At 36.2% G+C, this 18,777-nt stretch overlaps 1 pseudogene; it reads left to right on the top strand.

Moving 5' to 3' along the window:
* Nucleotides 1–15,742: 15,742 nt before the first annotated feature.
* LOC105954842 (protein ROOT PRIMORDIUM DEFECTIVE 1-like) lies at nt 15,743–17,162 on the top strand (annotated as a pseudogene).
* The last annotated feature ends 1,615 nt before the right edge of the window (nt 17,163–18,777 follow it).

Below are 18,777 nucleotides of genomic sequence, written 5' to 3'. Positions count from 1 at the left end.
GTGGACCTGCAAACACGATTTCACTAGTTCAGATTTACAGTGTACATTAATAGGACTTATTAAAAACACTAAAGACTCCCTCTTTATGTAATATGCCGTTCTTGTACACAACTCGAACTCCGTGTCTCTTCCAACAGCAGCTCCACACCGCGTGCCTCGAACTCCCTTCAGGCCTGAACTCCCTTCAGAAACGCGGCTGATCTCCCTTGAGATCTATACAGCAGATCTGTATATGTTGGCACAGTGCAACGATGGCACAGTCCTGCTCCGCAGAACGCCTTGGCAAAACTTCGATGCTATGAAGAGGTTTTTCTCCCAAATAATGCACACGGTTCTTGTATGTCTTGGAGGCTTATATAGCCACGAAAATAAGCCCTAAGACCTAACTTGAACCCCAAGAAATCTATTTAACTAGGTAATAAAATCCTAGTTGATTTCTAGTTCTATTCTAGATAAGTACAAAAGATACCTAACTAGAATAAAATACATGGAAATAAATCTAAGTCCTAATAGAAGTATTATAAAATAGGACTCTAATAATTTCCAAAATAAACATGGAAAACAAATCTTTGCCAATCTTTTAGTTCCAAAACTCGGCGGATTTCCTCGATCTTCAATACTCGGAAATCTGGCGCCAACAATCTCCCCCTTTGGCATAGATTGGTCAGAATCCATGTTTAACAAGAACTCTCCCTGCAAAATAGAACTACTCCCCCTGCAGAAGAGATATACTCCCCCTGTAACACAGACTGTTAGGACACTAAATGTTTCGACATAAAAATGTCGTAACCAACTAAATGTTCCTGCAATGTCAGAATATAAACTTAAACGCATGACATATCAAATAAAAATATTCAAAGCGCAGGAAATCACAACGCAAGTTACTATTTGTGTCACAACGCAAGTTGTTACTGCAGAGTCTATTATTACTACTCCCCCTTTCTGATCAGTCTGTGCCAAAGATAGACGTAGAGTCCTAGTTAGCACAAAGGTCTGTTAAGACACGCAGTCAGCAAATAAGGTAAGCCGCAAAAAATACAAAATATCTAGATCCCCTTAATTTGAAAATCCTCATAAATCTGGAAAATATTTTCGAAAAAATAAAGAGCATCAGCCCAAGCATGAACCAAGTTTGAAAAATGAAGGAAATCAAGTAGACCAAGTTAGCCAAATAGGAAGATTCTTTTCAAGGATTAATTAAAAGAACATTGAAAGAAACTAGATAAATGCTATCAACAAGCTCTTGGATGCACGATATACCTATAGCCTCATGACCATACTCAAGAAATCATAATTTATGTAATTTTCTTAGGGTTATGAATGCGTATGCGATTAGCACAGCAATTCGATCGTGGACTTCAAGGAGAATTTCCTAATATATGCTTGAATATCATCCCAACTTTTCTCTCCTTTTTTTTTTTTTTTTTTTTTTTTTTTTTTTTTTTTTTTTTGAATTCGAACCATTTTTCTTCTCCTCCTCTTTTTTTTTGTTGATATGATGTTCAAGCAAACATTAGGAGGGCAACCTCCTTAAGAATCCACATAACTTTTAAATAGAAGTCAGGGATGCATATGCGGTAGCATAATTCTCCCAATAGAGGTATGATCTTTGAGATGAATGAGGTCATAGGCATTGATCACTCCCGATAGAGGGTGGCAGCTCTCTTCTATCTAGAATCCTCGCAGGAACAAAAAATTAATCCACAAAAATTATCGACCCAAATTCAGATAACAAGAATAAACAATCAAACCTTTCAAAGTAAAACAAGGATCAACAAAGGCTGAAACATGTTACCACAAGATATGTGTGGTAACTCAGTATGTCCTATCAAACTTTCAAGTGTAACCCGGACATAACAGAAGGATGGTTACACTATCATTTCATTGTTCATTTATGAACACAGCAAGTTCCAAGCGATTTACGCAAGGAATCAAATCGAGGGGAATCTAAAGGTTTTGTAAAAGAATCAGCAGACTGATTATCTGTTGACACACAGTCTATTGACACAACCTTTTGTTCAACTAGATCTCTACCAAGATTAATAGTTCTTTTACCTCTTACATGTTTCTTAGTTCCATCACCAAGAGTTTCATGTCTACTTGCACATTTCTGATAGTCCTTCAAGTGCTTCGGATTACCTGTTATATACTTAGAACAGTACCACAAGTTACTAGCACAAGTATTAAGAGTAGTTGCAGCGGAAAAGCAATTAATGTCATCTTTTTTCACCCATTTTTGTTTTATATCAGAGTGTCCCATCTTAGGAACATGTTGCAACGCAGCGGAATTGGGTAAATGTTGAGACAAACTCTTATTTATCAACTTCCATCTTAAAAAACATTTTGGTCTGATGTGACCCAATTTATGGCAGAAGTGACAAGTTGGAACAAACTTTTTTCCATTAGTTTTACAAGAAAACTTTTGGTTTGTTAAGACATGCGAATTGTTAGGACAATCAGTTTTCTTCACAAAAGTGTTTTTAGGATCAACCTTTTTGTCAAACTTACACACATGTTTTTTCTTACTCGCAGGAGGTTGAGATTTTTTTAAATTTAACTGTTGTTTTAGTTTCTCAACATCTTTTGTAGCAGCATTCAATTTGAACAAAAGTACCTCTTTATCTTTCTCGAGCTCAGCAACTTGTGTCTTCAAGGACTTATTCATTTCATCTACAGCAAGACATGTTTTGAGCAATTCATCTTGTTGTTGCTGAATCATTTCTGCAGTAATCTCCTCTTCATCATCTGAGCTGGTTTCACCTGTATTAAAAGAAGAGTTTAGACTGACAAGGTGATCAGATAAAGAATGTTCATACCTGATGGATGATGTCTGCACAGGCACTGTAGCCTCAGCTATTGGTTGAATAATCGTGCTAGTTCCACAGAAAAGGTTTCCATCCTTTTTGTCTTCCTCCTCATTGGAGTCTTTCATGTCATCACTCTTGGCAGTAGTAACAGATTTTTCCCGCTTCTTTAGTCTATTGGTACACTCGTAATGAGTATGACCAAATCCTTGACATTCTTTACACTGAATTCTTCTTTTCTGGAGGCGTGTGTCAGCCTTTGAAGGATTCTCATTTACTCTGACCATCTTATCAAAATTTTCAGCAATACGTGCCATTAATTTGATAAGTTCTGCTTCAACAGCAGACACTGTTGGTACATCAGGAGAGGAAACAACAGTAGTCGGAACAACAGAAGTTGGAACATCAGTTGACTGCAGAGCTAAATTTCTTTCTTTGTCCATTCTACTCATACTCAGCTTGTTCTCAAATGTTTGCAAGTTTCCTATGAGCTCGTCAAGATGGAGTTCATCAACATTATTAGCCTCTTCAATTGCAGTTATCTTGTATGCAAATCGATCTGGAAGAGATCTTAGAACTTTGCGCACCAGTTTCTCTTCAGAATATGTTTCTCCAAGGCCATGAGCTTCATTAGCAATGTCGCACAACTTCGAATTGAAGTCAGCTACAGTCTCATCTTCTTTCATTCTGAGATCTTCGAAGCGAGTGGCAAGCATCTGGAGTTTTGACAGTCTTACTGAGGCTGTTCCTTCATACGCAGTTTGAAGAATATCCCATGCCCTTTTGGCACATTCACAACCAGATATCAATTTAAATTGGTTGGTGTCAACCGCATTAAATATAGCATTTAAAGCCTTTGAATTGGTATTTGCCACTGCCTGTTCTTTCTTGCTCCAGTTTTCTTCGTGTTTTTCATACTCAACACCTTCTCTGGTTTTGGCCACTGGTCTCGTCCACCCTGTTAGAACTGTACGCCATGAATCTTCATCCATTGATTTGATGAACATCTTCATCTTGGTTTTCCAATACGTATAGTTCGTTCCATCTAGCAACGGGGGTCGTGTAGTTGAACTGCCTTCCTTGTGAATACTCATCCTACAACAAGTAAAGCAAATAAATCAAATTCCCAAAATCAGACACTAAGTATATCTAGTGACCGGCTCTTGATGCCAATTGTTGATTTTAAATGCCTATGAAAGTCTGTTAACCGAAGTTGTAACAGTTGTTGTGGGAACAGTATGCAGTTACAACTACAATTCTTGTGTTAACACAGTTATAAACTACTGAAAGCGAGTAAACAAACACAAGAATTTAATGTGGTTCAGACACAAATGTGCCCTACATCCACGTGGACCTGCAAACACGATTTCACTAGTTCAGATTTACAGTGTACATTAATAGGACTTATTAAAAACACTAAAGACTCCCTCTTTATGTAATATGCCGTTCTTGTACACAACTCGAACTCCGTGTCTCTTCCAACAGCAGCTCCACACCGCGTGCCTCGAACTCCCTTCAGGCCTGAACTCCCTTCAGAAACGCGGCTGATCTCCCTTGAGATCTATACAGCAGATCTGTATATGTTGGCACAGTGCAACGATGGCACAGTCCTGCTCCGCAGAACGCCTTGGCAAAACTTCGATGCTATGAAGAGGTTTTTCTCCCAAATAATGCACACGGTTCTTGTATGTCTTGGAGGCTTATATAGCCACGAAAATAAGCCCTAAGACCTAACTTGAACCCCAAGAAATCTATTTAACTAGGTAATAAAATCCTAGTTGATTTCTAGTTCTATTCTAGATAAGTACAAAAGATACCTAACTAGAATAAAATACATGGAAATAAATCTAAGTCCTAATAGAAGTATTATAAAATAGGACTCTAATAATTTCCAAAATAAACATGGAAAACAAATCTTTGCCAATCTTTTAGTTCCAAAACTCGGCGGATTTCCTCGATCTTCAATACTCGGAAATCTGGCGCCAACAAAAATGAAATATAGTTCATATTTTTAAGGTGGCTAGAAATCGACCCCCAAGTTCCCAACAACATAAGAGAGCAAATAATAAGAAGGAAATGAAAAATGACAAATTAATTAGACATATGTAGGATAAAATAGAGTAAGAGATATTAAGTCTTTATTAGCCATCTTAATCGTCTATGTCATACCAGTCCTTTGCAACTCCAATTCATCATAAGACATAAGATTAGGTATTGTAAAAAATGTGTGCACCCACTTATTAAACTTGTTCCCAACTATCCGATTCTCGAATTATATAACTATTTCCACTAATTGAAATCACATTTAAATCTACATGATAACATAAAATATGTATAGGAATAACGACAATGATATATATATATATATATATATATATATATATATTTTTTGTTTTCTAAGCTTTATAAAACTATGGTCCATTTGATATACACCCCTAATATGGAAAATATACAGAGATAGTACACTCCTACAATTCTTCATTTGAGATACACCATTGGAGACGCAAAACTACTATTGTGCCCTTAGTGCAATTTTCGCCCAAATGCATTCAGTAATTTCGCCAGCTGCATTCAACATTCTGGCCAACTGCATTAGCATTTTCGACCTGCATTTATCATTTTTATAGATTTTTTTAATAAAAAATATAAATGTTTATTTTATTATTTTTTTTATATGTACCCTCTTTTTCTATTTTTTTTTTATAATTTTTTTATTATTTTTTTTAATTTTTTTTTAATTTTTTTTTTATTTCTATTTTTTTTTTAATTGTTTTAATTTTTGAACTTTTTTTCAAATTTTTCATAAATTTACTATACTGAAATTGACTACACATGACTATAGTATACCATAGTTATGTGTAGTTATATGTAGTCATGTACTATTTTTTGACCCCAAAGTTATGGTCGACCGATTATATAAAATGTTGATTATATAAAAAAATAATCTACACCAATAAATAAATTCAAGATTTGATTCTTCATATTATAAAGAATTTAGTGCCGAACAAAAAAGATGAAAAAAACACAATCATCAAGATCACTATACATCACAAAAGCAACATAGCTTGTATATAACTATATATAACTACATGGAACTATACATCACAAAAACAACATAGCTTGTATATAATATATAACGGGATAATTACAGTTTTGGTCCCTTAAGTTTGCACGTTTTTCACTTTTGGTCCCCCATTTACCGCTGTCAACAAAATACACATTAATGTTGTCACATTTTAACACATTTAGTCCCTCTGTCCATTTGACCGTTAAGTAGTAACAGTCAATGGTTGAATTTGAGGTTTTTTCTTTGAGAAAATTGCAATAAGACCCCTGTATTCTTTCAAAATATTCTAAAAACCTCTAAAATTTTATCCAACCATAATTTAACCCCAATTTCATCAATTAACCAATTTTACCAATGACCCCGATTTTTCAAAATTGGGTAATCCGACGTTGACTTTCTTTTTAACTTCGTTGACTCTTTTTTCGATTGATCTTTTTCTGCCGTTGTTGACCGATGTTGGATGTCGGGTTAACAAGGTCGACATTTCTTTTCTTGATTTTTATTTTATTTTTATTTTATTTTTATTTAAATTGTTGAGTAATTTGAAAAATATAATTTAACAAAAATTTCAAAGCTGATAATCGGCGAGAAAATAATATCATAAAAAAGGTCAAAATAAAGAAAAAAGGAAAAAGTCAACGCATCTCAATGACGGAAAATTTTTAAGACAAAAAAAAGATTAAAATTAACGGCCGGTGTTAGCCCAAAAAATCGTTGAACTAGAGTGGCTATCTCATTCCAAATTACCCTAAACATGCCTAATTCATCTTCTTCATATTTTTTTGGGAAGAAATTTGGGACGGACTGGCGGTTCCACGAAGAAAAAAATGAGGGAATAAATTATGGATTTTAGATTTTTTTTTCAATTGTATTTAGATCCTAGAACTTTAGATAAAGACTTTGTTAGAAATTTGTTAATATTACGATACTAGATATTAATATAGTATTATTATTGGGTTATACAGTAATTGTGTTGTTCGGAAAAAATAAGTCACATGAAAAAGTTTGAAAAAAATCAAGAAAAATAAAATTCAACATTGTGAATCGAGAATACAATGTCGGGGAATGGCGTCAAAAATAATATTAAAAACAAAAGTCAATGCCGAAAAAAAAACCAACGAATTTAGTGCCCAACAAAAAAGATGAAAAAAACACAATCATCAAGATCACTATACATCACAAAAGCAACATAGCTTGTATATAACTATATATAACTACATGGAACTATACATCACAAAAACAACATAGCTTCTATATAATATATAACTATATGGAACTATACATGACTATAGTTATCTCTACGACTAAATTTTACTCAAATCCCACTTGTCAGCATGAAAACCGCTTGTTTTGAACGACGAACACAATCCACTCCGCAAAAACTTACTACGTAGTAGTTCAAACATCAAGACCTGTGAAAAGGAAGAAGAGTTAAACAAACAATGAATTTTGCTTCAAATTGAATGTGCACACACACACACACACACACTATCACCTACTGATATACATATATACTCCCTACATAACTCATACATGACTACATGACTACATAGTTTATATATAACTATATATTACTACATGTTATTACACCATATATTAATGTATGTTACTACACGTGACTATATATGACTACATGTATATGACCACATGTGACTATATACATGTATGTTATCACTTTCAAGTACCTGACTTTGTTCTCTAGGCGATCCCAGACATAACTATATATTACTACATGTTACTACACCATATATTACTGTATGTTACTACACGTGACTATATATGACCACATGTGACTATATATACAGATATATGTGACTTTGTTTCAGGCGATCCGAGACAACTTATATTATCAAATTACAAACAGAGTATGCTAGTCATTGTTATTCGTATAACCAAAAGTCAAAGATCAAAGTAAGTTGAAGTGGAAAACCATAGATAAAATAATAGTTGAAACACAGGTATAGTAGTCACCTAATTCATTCTCGATAAATAAAATATCAATATCATATTACCAACAAAATATTCTCAGCACGAATCTACATATACTCCCAAGTATAAATGAAGGTAAACAAATCATTTGAGGACCAATAAACAGTGATTTAACATATTAAGAAGCACATTAAAATTCATCACCTTTTCTACGCCTTCAATGGATGAACTCTTCTGCTTCAACATAGTAAATACAGTCAGTTTTGTTGCACCACCACCAGGAACAAGTTTCGGGATTTTTTTTATTATGTTTCTTGCCACAGCAATCGCGTTTTATGTAAAAGCCTACTCCCAAAGTTAAACTCATAGCTTCACACCAAAAAAAGAAAAAAAATTAAAACAAAAACTCAAAAAATACCTGCAAAATTCGATGGTAGCGAGGACGTCGGCGACGGTGGTGGACGAAGAGAGGGAGCGGAACGGCGGAGGGCGTCGGCGACGGTGGTGCAGGATGAGTGGAAGAGAGGCGGCGGAGGTCGTCAGCGACGGTGGTGGAAGAAGAAAGGAGGTGGAACTGTGTTTTGCCCTAGGAAGATAGAAGATATGGAAATGCCGGATCTGGGAGAGTCAGACAGCGAGACGAAGATAGAGAGGGAGAGATTGGATTTGGGAGAGTTAGAGAGCGAGATGAAGATAGAGAGAGAGAGATTGGATCTGGGAGAGTTAGAGAGCGAGATGAAGAGAGAGGGTGAGATATAACGGCGTGTGAGTAAAAGAGAGTGTTATAGGGCTTAGGGCAAACTAAGGGAAAAACGGTCACTTCAAGTTGTCCAAGGGGGGTCTGCCAAATTAAGATAAAAAACTTAGGTTTTGTTCAAAAAGGTGAAAAAAGACCGAGATCTCCTATAATATGTTTTCAAAACTAGGGGGGTATCCCTCATTTTCCCATAGAACTAATTTTGAAGACAGCCGAAGGAACTTTACTCAATCTGCTTTGCTCTCGACTTTGCCTCAGCAGCCGAAACATGACCGATGATGTATCTCATAAATGATATCCATCCAATACTTTCGCACCAGTGAGTACTCACTACAAAAAAAAATCTTTTGAGTGACAACACCTATTTTTCACATAGTTAGGCAAAAAGTGTTATCATTATACTTGTCACTAACGGGGTGTCGTTAATGCTCTATAGTAACAATAAGTAAGGATTAAGTGACAGTAAAAAGAGCTATTAGTGACAATAAAACAGATGTTGTCACTTAATGTGTGTATTGAGTGACAACTTTTGCATTTGTCACAATTGGGGTGTTGCTAATGCAACTTTTTCTTGTAGAAATTAGGCTTGCCATTTCATCGTCACTACTCGAATCTATGACAAACGATATGTCTATAATCAAATGTAATATGTTTTATGTTCTTAAGATGAATTCGATTTCAAGATCTTGTTATTGAGTTTTTGCATAAAAAACATATGGAATAAAACTGAAGAATACAAATAGTTAAAAACCCGTGGAATAAAACTGAGAATACAAATAGTTGCAAAACCTATGAAATAAAACTAAATAATACAAATAGTTGCAAGCTTTTAAATAAAAGATGTACGTGCACCAACTGCAAAAATCAACAATTATTTGTTTATCCTTAATCTCAATTACTTATTGCCTTGAATGATTTTATTATAATAACTGTAGAGAATAAATAAATATAAACACAAATCAACACATGGACTATACAAAATATAGAATAGATAAAAATAATAATTTATATAACAAAATAATAAACTTATGATAGTACAAATAATTCTAGGATTTTTAAGACAGTGACATTAGTTAACCGTGGGACCTTAAAATCCACATAATTTTCTTCAGTGGAGGGTAATAGTTAGGCGTTGGATATGGGAGCACAGATAATGGGGTGGACTATATACCATGTATTTGTGAGTGTTACCGTTTATCATGCAACAAATACAAATGTTCTCTTGAAAAAAAGAAACCGTAATATTGGATTGAATGTCAAATTAAAGTTGTCATCAATTTGCAATTCCTTATATTACTTTTAATATTCTAGTGTGGATGGTGTCCATTTTTCTCTTTAATTAATACAAAAGAATCCCATTTTTCTATATTATCATTTATTATTAATTGTGTGTTAATCAAATGACATAATTGCCTTTGAAATCCTAATTATAAAGGATATTTTGTAGGGCAATTTTGTCCATACAAAAAAAGAAAAAAATCACATAACTATTCATACTTTTATAAGTAGTATAGACCTGTAAATTTGAATTGTGTGTAAGTAAGTGTGAGAAATGCACACTATTAATCACCTAATTAAGCAAATAATCGAGCAATTGATGAAATGTAAGCTTAAATTTCGTTGTTTTCTACACGGAACACTAGAGAAATTGCAGAAATATAAACGTTTCGTGTATATTACTGTTGAGTGTAGATATTACACTCAATACGTTTACTTTACGTGGATCTTTTGTTTAGATTTAATTGTATTTGTGCTTTAATTGATTGATTTTGTGTTTTATAAATGAAAAACGAGAATTAGGTGTCCATGAAGGAAAAAAGATCAAAAAGAAAGGAAAAAATTGCAAATAAGGAAACAAATCAAATTGGACGAAGGAATCTCGCCACAGCTTTGACAGTGTCCACCATTTCGAGCATATCTCTCTCCTAAAAACTCCGAATTAGGTCATTTTGACGGCATTGGAAAGCTAATTTCAAGGGCTACAATTCTTATTTACATAACATTCCAAAACTCGGATTCCGACATGGCACAAATCAACGAACAAATCTTGATGGGGGAAAGTGGCGGAAATTGATTCCTTTTAGGTTTCCACTACTTCCTTATCAAGAAAAGCCTAAAAAAGCAACATGTCTCTACACCATAAGGAAAAAAATGGACACCACAAAACGCGGAGAACGAAGATCAACGATGACTCAGGCATAGTTTTTCTTATTGATTTTATTTATTCTATTTTGTTTATCACAAGAATTACGAGTAGCTAAGTTTTTAATCTAGGATTTTATTTGAACCCCTATGCGGGGATGGTGATCCCGTTTTCTTGAGATTATGCAATTATGATTTTATGATTATTTCTTCTACTTGTTATGATTGTTAGTGCATGAACCTGATCAATTTATGTGCTTTATCTGTGATTATTGGGATTGACTCGACAGAGCTATTTTGATAATTAGATGGTAAGTAAAAGAACCTTCGAGTAGTTTTCACCGGATGAGTGTGTCAATTGCATGTGGTGTCGTAGACATACATATATCACCTTAGGTAGCCATTTACGAGACTTGTTAGTTAATGCTTTATTCATAATTGGTTTGCATAGACATATAGGGAACCGTTTATGAATAATAGACTCATAATACACGCGACAGCGGGTTATGAGTAAATTAGTGTCTCGGGTTAATAATCATGAATCATATATTTCATAATTGAGGGGTTTTGGGTGAGCAATTCTTGCATAGGGGGAAGATAAAATCCTAGATCCATTTTTATTGATATTTTCTCGTGTTTATTTGCTTTCATAATTAGTTTAATTATTTAGTTGATTAAATTTGACAACTTTGCATAGGCTGGATAAAAATCATAGTTGTTAGAATTTGGTACTTAGGATTAGCTAATTTGAGTATTCCCTGTGGGATCGACATCCGACTCTCACGAGTCCACTTTTACTACTTTTTTGCGATACGTGCACTTGCGTGTTAGGTATTTAGCCCAACAATTACAACGAAAACAAAGCTTTTATTTTGCAAGAAAACTTACGAAATATAAGCTTTAATATCGTTGTTTTCTACACGGAACACTAGAGAAATTGTAGAAATATAAACATTTCGTGTATATTACAACGAAAACAAAGCTTTTATTTTGCAAGAAAACTTACGAAACATGAGCTTTAATTTTGTTGCTATGTAAACAAAACAAAGTGGAAACCAAAAAATAACCTGCGCTTCTAGAAAAAATCACGAAAATAATGGTTTAATTTCGTGATTTATTGCCTGAAACGCATGTTTTTTCTCGGTTTCCTCTAAATCAACCTAAACCTACCTCTAATTAAAGCAATTTGTTACTAGACAACAATAAAACATTGGATTGACAAAATGAAATTCGAATTTCACCTCAAATGGTAGTCGGATTGCTCGTTTAATTTGCGGTAATTCGAAGAGGGTTTGAGAGAGTTTTGAATTTTTTTGACCAAAATTTACAAATGAAGAAAGAATGCACTACAAGGTAGTAAAATTTGCCCTAGGAATAGCATTTCAGTTTAGAATACTAGGGCTTTAATCTAATTCGTTTCTCCCTCCAACACAAGAAGGGAAAAACAGCAAAAAAACTTATATTATAGGTGTATGCACAACTGTTGGAGTTGGTCTCACACCCTCCAAATGATTTTCATTATTCACAGCACAACCTGAATCAAATAAAAAAAAAAAACCCAACTCTTATTTATGTACCGAGCTCAGGCCAATGTCATTCGCATATTCAATCTCTTCCACTGCAGCAAGGGCTTTTACAACCTCGGTATCAGCAGTATAATCAACAGCCTGCCAAATTTTCATTCACTTGATTTCTGAATCATTAAGTGCAACTGTAAAACTCACAGCCACAGTCTTTCTTAATTACCCCCAACTGCTATGTTTATGCCTCCTCAATAGCTTGCTAGACTTTTCCTTCGCCACCATATCCTACAAGCTCAACCACTCCGATTCCAATTAATTCCTCTTCGCTGATTTGATTTGGTTAAATTGCTGATAGAAGATGAAGATTCAGGCGATATATGGTTGTGTGTAGGGGTAACTTTTTATTAAAAAAATATTAAGAAATATAAAGGCTATTATTGGGGTTTTCAAGTTTCAATATTAACGGAAGAAAGAAAAAGGCGACCAAATTTTCATTCATGGGGATAAATTTGTGTAAAGATCATTCACTTGATTCTATGTGATTCAGATGCTCTCAGAGTTTTCTTAATTACCCCCAACTTTACTGATGGCGATCCAAATCTTGAAGAAACTCAGCCCCGCCGCCGCCGCCCCCTTTCTCCACCGCACAAAACCTCCTCAGCCGCATATGTCGCCTCCAGAGAACGAGACGCGATGTTCAAAAAGCTAATGGAGAAATACAAGAACCTCCTCAATGTAATCTCCATACAAGATCTAATCCTCGCCTCCCAATCTACTCCACCTTCCATCTCCATCGACTTCCTCCACCGCCTCTCTGTGAAACTCCACTAATGATTTTAAATGCCTATGAAAATCTGTTAACCTAAGTTGTAACTGTTGTTGTGGGAACAGTATTCAGTTACAACCTCAATTCTTGTGTTAACACAGTTATAAACTGCTGAAAGCAAGTAAACAAACACAAGAATTTATTGTGGTTCAGACACAAATGTGCCCTACATCCAAGTGGACCTGCAAACACGATTTCACTAGTTCATATTTACAGTGTACATTAATAGGAATTATTAAAATAATTATGACTCCCTCTTTAATTCTTTATGCCGTTCTTGTACACAACTTGAACTCCGTGTCCCATCCAACAGCAGCTCCACACCGCGTGCCTCGAAATCCCTTCAGGCCTGAACTCCCTTCAGAAACGCAGTTGATCTCCCTTGAGATCTATACAGCAGATCTGTATATGTTGGCACACACAGCGATGGCACACTGCAACGATGGCACAGTCCTGCTCCGCAAAACGCCTTATCAAACCTTCAATGCTATGAAGTGGTTTTTCTTTCAAATAATGCACACGGTTCTTGTATGTCTTGGAGGCTTATATAGCCACGAAAATAAGCCCTAAGAGCTAACTTGAACCCCAAGAAATCTATTTAACTAGGTAATAGAATCCTAGTTGATTTCTACTTATATTCTAGATAAGTACAAAAGATACCTAACTAGAATAAAATACATGGAAATAAATCTAAGTCCTAATATAATACAAGTATTATAAGAATAGGACTCTAATAAATCCCAAAATAAACATGGAAAACAAATCTTTGTCAATCTTTTAATTCCGAAAACTCGGCAGATGTCCTCGATCTTCAATAGTCGGAAATCTAGCGCCAACATCAGAGTGTCCCATCTTAGGAGCATGTTGCGATGAAGCGGAATTGGGTGAATGTTGTGACAATCCCTTATTTATCAACTTCCATCTTAAAAAACATTTTGGTCTGATGTGACCCAATTTATGGCATAAGTGACAAGTTGGAACAACATCTTTTATAGCAGTATTCAATTTGAACAAAACTTCCTCTTTATCTTTCTCGAGCTCAGCAACGTGTGTCTTCAAGGCCTTATTCATTTCATCTACATCAAGACATGTTTTGACCAATTCATCTTGTTGTTGCTGAATCATTTCTGCAGTAATCTCCTCTTCATCATCTGAGCTGGTTTCACCTGTATTAAAAGAAGAGTTCAGACTAACAAGGTGATCAGACAGGGAATGTTCATACCTGCCGGATTTCTGCACGGGCACTGTAGCCTCCGCTATTGGTTGAACAATCATGCTAGTCCCACAGAGAAGGTTTCCATCCTATTTCTCTTCCTCCTCATTGGAGTCTTTCATATCATCACTCTTGGCAGTAGTAACATATTTTCCCCGCTTCTTTAGTCTATTGGTACACTCGTAATGAGTATGACCAAATCCTTGACATTCTTTACACTGAATTCTTCTTTTCTTGAGGCGTGTGTCAGCCTTTGAGGGATTCTCTTTTACTTTGACCATCTTATCAAAATTTTCCGCAATACGTGCCATTAATTTGATAAGTTCTACTTCAACAACAGACACTGTTGGGACAACAGGAGTGGAAACAACAGTAGTCGGAACAACAGAAGTTGTAACATTGGTTGACTGCAGAGCTAAATTTCTTTATTTGTCCATTCTACTCATACTCAGCTTGTTCTCAAATGTTTGCAAGTTTCCAATGAGCTCGTCAAGATGGAGTTCATCAACATTATTAGCCTCTTCAATTGCAGTTATCTTGTATGCAAATCGATCTGGAAGAGATCTTAGAACATTGCGCACAAGTTTCTCTTCAGGATATGTTTCTCCAAGGCCATGAGCTTCATTAGCAATGTCGCACATCTTTGAATTGAAGTCAGCTATGGTCTCATCTTCTTTCATTCTAAGATCTTCGAAGTGAGGGGCAAGCATATGGAGTTTTGACAATCTTACTGAGGTTGTTCCTTCATACGCAGTCCGAAGAATATCCCATGCCCTTTTGGCACATTCACAACCAGATAACAATTTAAAATTGTTGGTGTCAACCGCATTAAATATAGCATTTAAAGCCTTTGAATTGGTATTTGCCACTTTCTGTTCTTTCTTGCTCCAGTTTTCTTCGTGTTTTTCATATTCAACACCTTCTCTGGTTTTGGCCACTGGTCTCATCCACCCCGTTAGAACTGTACGCCATGAATCTTCGTCCATTGATTTGATGAACATCTTCATCTTGGTTTTCCAATACGTATAGTTCGTTCCATCTAGCAATGGGGGACGTGTAGTTGAAATGCCTTCCTTGTAAATACTCATCCTACAACAAGTAAAGCAAATAAATCAAATTCCCACAATCAGACACTAAGTATATCTAGTGACCGACTCTGATACCAATTGTTGATTTTAAATGCCTATGAAAATATGTTAACCTAAGTTGTAACAATGGTTGTGTGAACAGTTATAAACTGCTGGAAGCAAGTAAACAAACACAAGAATTTAATGTGGTTCAGACACAAATGTGCCCTACATCCACGTGGACTTGCAAACAAGATTTCACTAGTTCACATTATAGGACTTATTAAAATAATTAAGACTCCCTCTTTAATTCTTTATGCCGTTCTTGTACACAACTTGAACTTCGTGTCTCTTCCAACAGCAGCTCCACACCGCGTGCTTCGAAATCCCTTCAGGCCTGAACTCCCTTCAGAAATGCGGTTGATCTCCCTTGAGATCCATACAGCAGATCTGTATATGTTGGCACACACAACGATGGCACAGTGCAACGATGACACAGTCCTGCTCCGCAGAACGCCTTAGCAAACCTTCGATGCTATGAAGTGGTTTTGCTTCCAAATAATGCACACAGTTCTTGTATGTCTTGGAGGCTTATATAGCCACGAATATAAACCCTAAGACCTAACTTGAACCCCAAGAAATCTATTTAACTAGGTAATAGAATCCTAGTTGATTTCTACTTCTATTCTAGTAAGTACAAAAGTACATAACTAGAATTAAATACATGGAAATAAATCTAAGTCCTAATATAATAGAAGTATTATAAGAATAGGACTCGAATAAATTCCAAAATAAACATGGAAAACAAATTTTTGCCAATCTTTTAATTCCAAAAACTCGGCGGATTTCCTCGATCTTCAATAGTCGGAAATCTGGCGCAAACATCCACCTCAACCGCGGCCCCCTCTCCTTCCTCCGCACCTACCCTCACATTTTCCACATTTTCAGCCACCCCGTTAACCTCCAACCCTATTGCATACTCATACCCGCCGCTCGCCAAATCGTCTCCCAAGAATCCAACGCCTTAAACAAATCCACGCCCCTCGAAGAACCCGATTGGTCAAGCTCGTATCAATGTCCCTCACCAGAAAGCTGCCCCTTCGAGCCATTTTCAAGGTTTGAAGAGAATTGGGTCTGCCCGATAACTTCGAGGACTCCGTTATTTCGAGGAACCCCGACATTTTCTCGCTCCAAGATGGAAATGAGCCCAACACTCATTATTTATTGCTCGGCGATACTGAAGCGTTTAAAGATTGTCTAATTCCCGTTGTTGAGAATTGGAGGGTCCTCGAATGCTGTTACAGAGACTACACAGTTGATAGGACTGAGCTACAGTACAGCTTCAAACACGGGTTTCCACCTGGGATGCGATTATCGAAGAATTTCAAGGTGAAAGTTAAGGATTGGCAGAGATTGCCTTACGTTGGACCCTACGAAGAGATAAAGACAGGACAAAAATCGGAGGAGCAAAAACCAGATGATGAAAATGGAGAAAAGGGCAGTGGGGATAGTGCACGAGTTCTTGAGCTTGACGGTGGAGAAAATGGTGGAGGTTGAAAAGATTAGCCATTTTAGGCAGTGGTTCAGAATTGATTTGAATGTGAGGGATTTGTTTCTGAACCATCTGTTGAACACGGCAAAGAGAAGAATAATTCTTGTACGTATATTATTAACCCTTAATAGAGGTACATATATAAGAAAAAATAATCAAGACTCCTACTCTAAGAAGGATAATCAGCTGTACAAGGAAAATAAATAAAATTCCCTACAATCTCGGGATCTATAGAAATCTTCTCGGCTAACACTCTCCCTCAAGTTGGTGCGTAGATGTTTATCATGCCCAACTTGTTTATCACGTTGTGAAATTCTTTGCCCGATACTGCCTTGGTGAGGCCATTAGCTAGTTGACTAGCAGATTTGACAAACGGAAAACATATGACCCTTTGATCAAGTTTTTCATTGATAAAGTGACGATCTACTTCCACATGCTTAGTTCGATCATGCTGAACAGGATTATGTGCGATTTGAATTGCTGCCTTGGTATCACAATACAACTTCATATGGACTTTATATTCTACCCCTAAATCCTTCACGACGCTCTTGATCCATAACAATTCACATAATCCTTGAGCCATTCCTCGAAACTCCGCTTCTGCACTAGATCGTGATACAACTTTCTGCTTTTTACTTCTCCAAGTAACGAGATTTCCCTCCACAAAGGTTAGATAGCCAGATGTAGACCTCCTCGTTTTGATCTCCCGCCCAATCTGCATCAGTATATCCTTCAACATTTAAAGCATCATTCTTCGAGTACAATAAACCCTTGCCGGGAGTACCTTTAAGATATCTCAAAATTCTATAGACCGCTTCCATATGCTCTTCGCCTAGTGCATGCATAAATTGGCTCACAATACTTACGGCGTATGCTATATCAGGTATGGTATGGGTTAGATAAATGAGTCTACCCACAAGCCTTTGATACCGACCTATATCTGTAGGAACTTGATTCGGAAAAATCCCAAGCCCATGATTCACTTCAATTGGAGTTTCAGCAGGTTTGCAAGCTAGCATCCCAGTTTCACTTAGTAAATCCAATACGTATTTACACTGTGAAAGGGAAATTCCAAATTTAGATCTTGCTACCTCGATGCCAAGAAAGTACCTTAGTTGTCCTAAATCTTTCATTTCGAACTTTGCGAATAAATATTCTCGTAGCTGCTTCATTTCTTCAGGATCGTCCATCACCTATCAAAATCATATCATCTACATACACAATCAATGCAGTGACTTTACCTTCTTTATGCTTCACAAATAAAGTATGGTCTGCATTACTTTGTTCGTATCCTATCTTTTTCATTGCCGAAGTAAACCTCCCGAACCAAGCCCTTGGGGACTGCTTGAGACCATAGAGGGATCTCTTTAATTTGCACACTTCACCTCCGTGCTTGGAACTTTCGCGTATTCCCGGTGGAAGTTCCATATAAACTTCTTCCTCCAAATCGCCATTCAAGAAAGCATTTTTTACGTCGAATTGTTGCAGAGGCCAATCTCGATTTGCAGCGACAGATATGAGAATGCGGATAGTATTGAGCTTGGCTACTGGTGCAAAGGTCTCTTGATAATGAATACCATATTTTTTAGCATATCCTTTGGCGACGAGTCTCGCCTTGTACCTGTCTATACTTCCATCAGCCTTAAGTTTAACAGTATACACCCATCTACAACCAATTGGCTTCTTTCCTATTGATAATGGAACAATCTTCCAAGTGGAATTCTTATGTAAAGATTTCATCTCTTCGTTCATAGCATTTTTCCACTTTGGATCTGCCAATGCATCTTGCACATTACTAGGAATAGACACTTCGGATAATTGATTAATGGTTAGTGCATAAGATTCCGAAAAACTATGAGTAGAGACATAGTTACTGATAGGATATTTCAACTTGGTA

This window comes from Erythranthe guttata, chromosome 9 (genome assembly GCF_056151865.1).
Source record: "Erythranthe guttata isolate IM_541 chromosome 9, IM_541, whole genome shotgun sequence".
NCBI lineage: Eukaryota > Viridiplantae > Streptophyta > Magnoliopsida > Lamiales > Phrymaceae > Erythranthe > Erythranthe guttata.
This window is presented reverse-complemented; position numbering and strand designations above follow the sequence as displayed.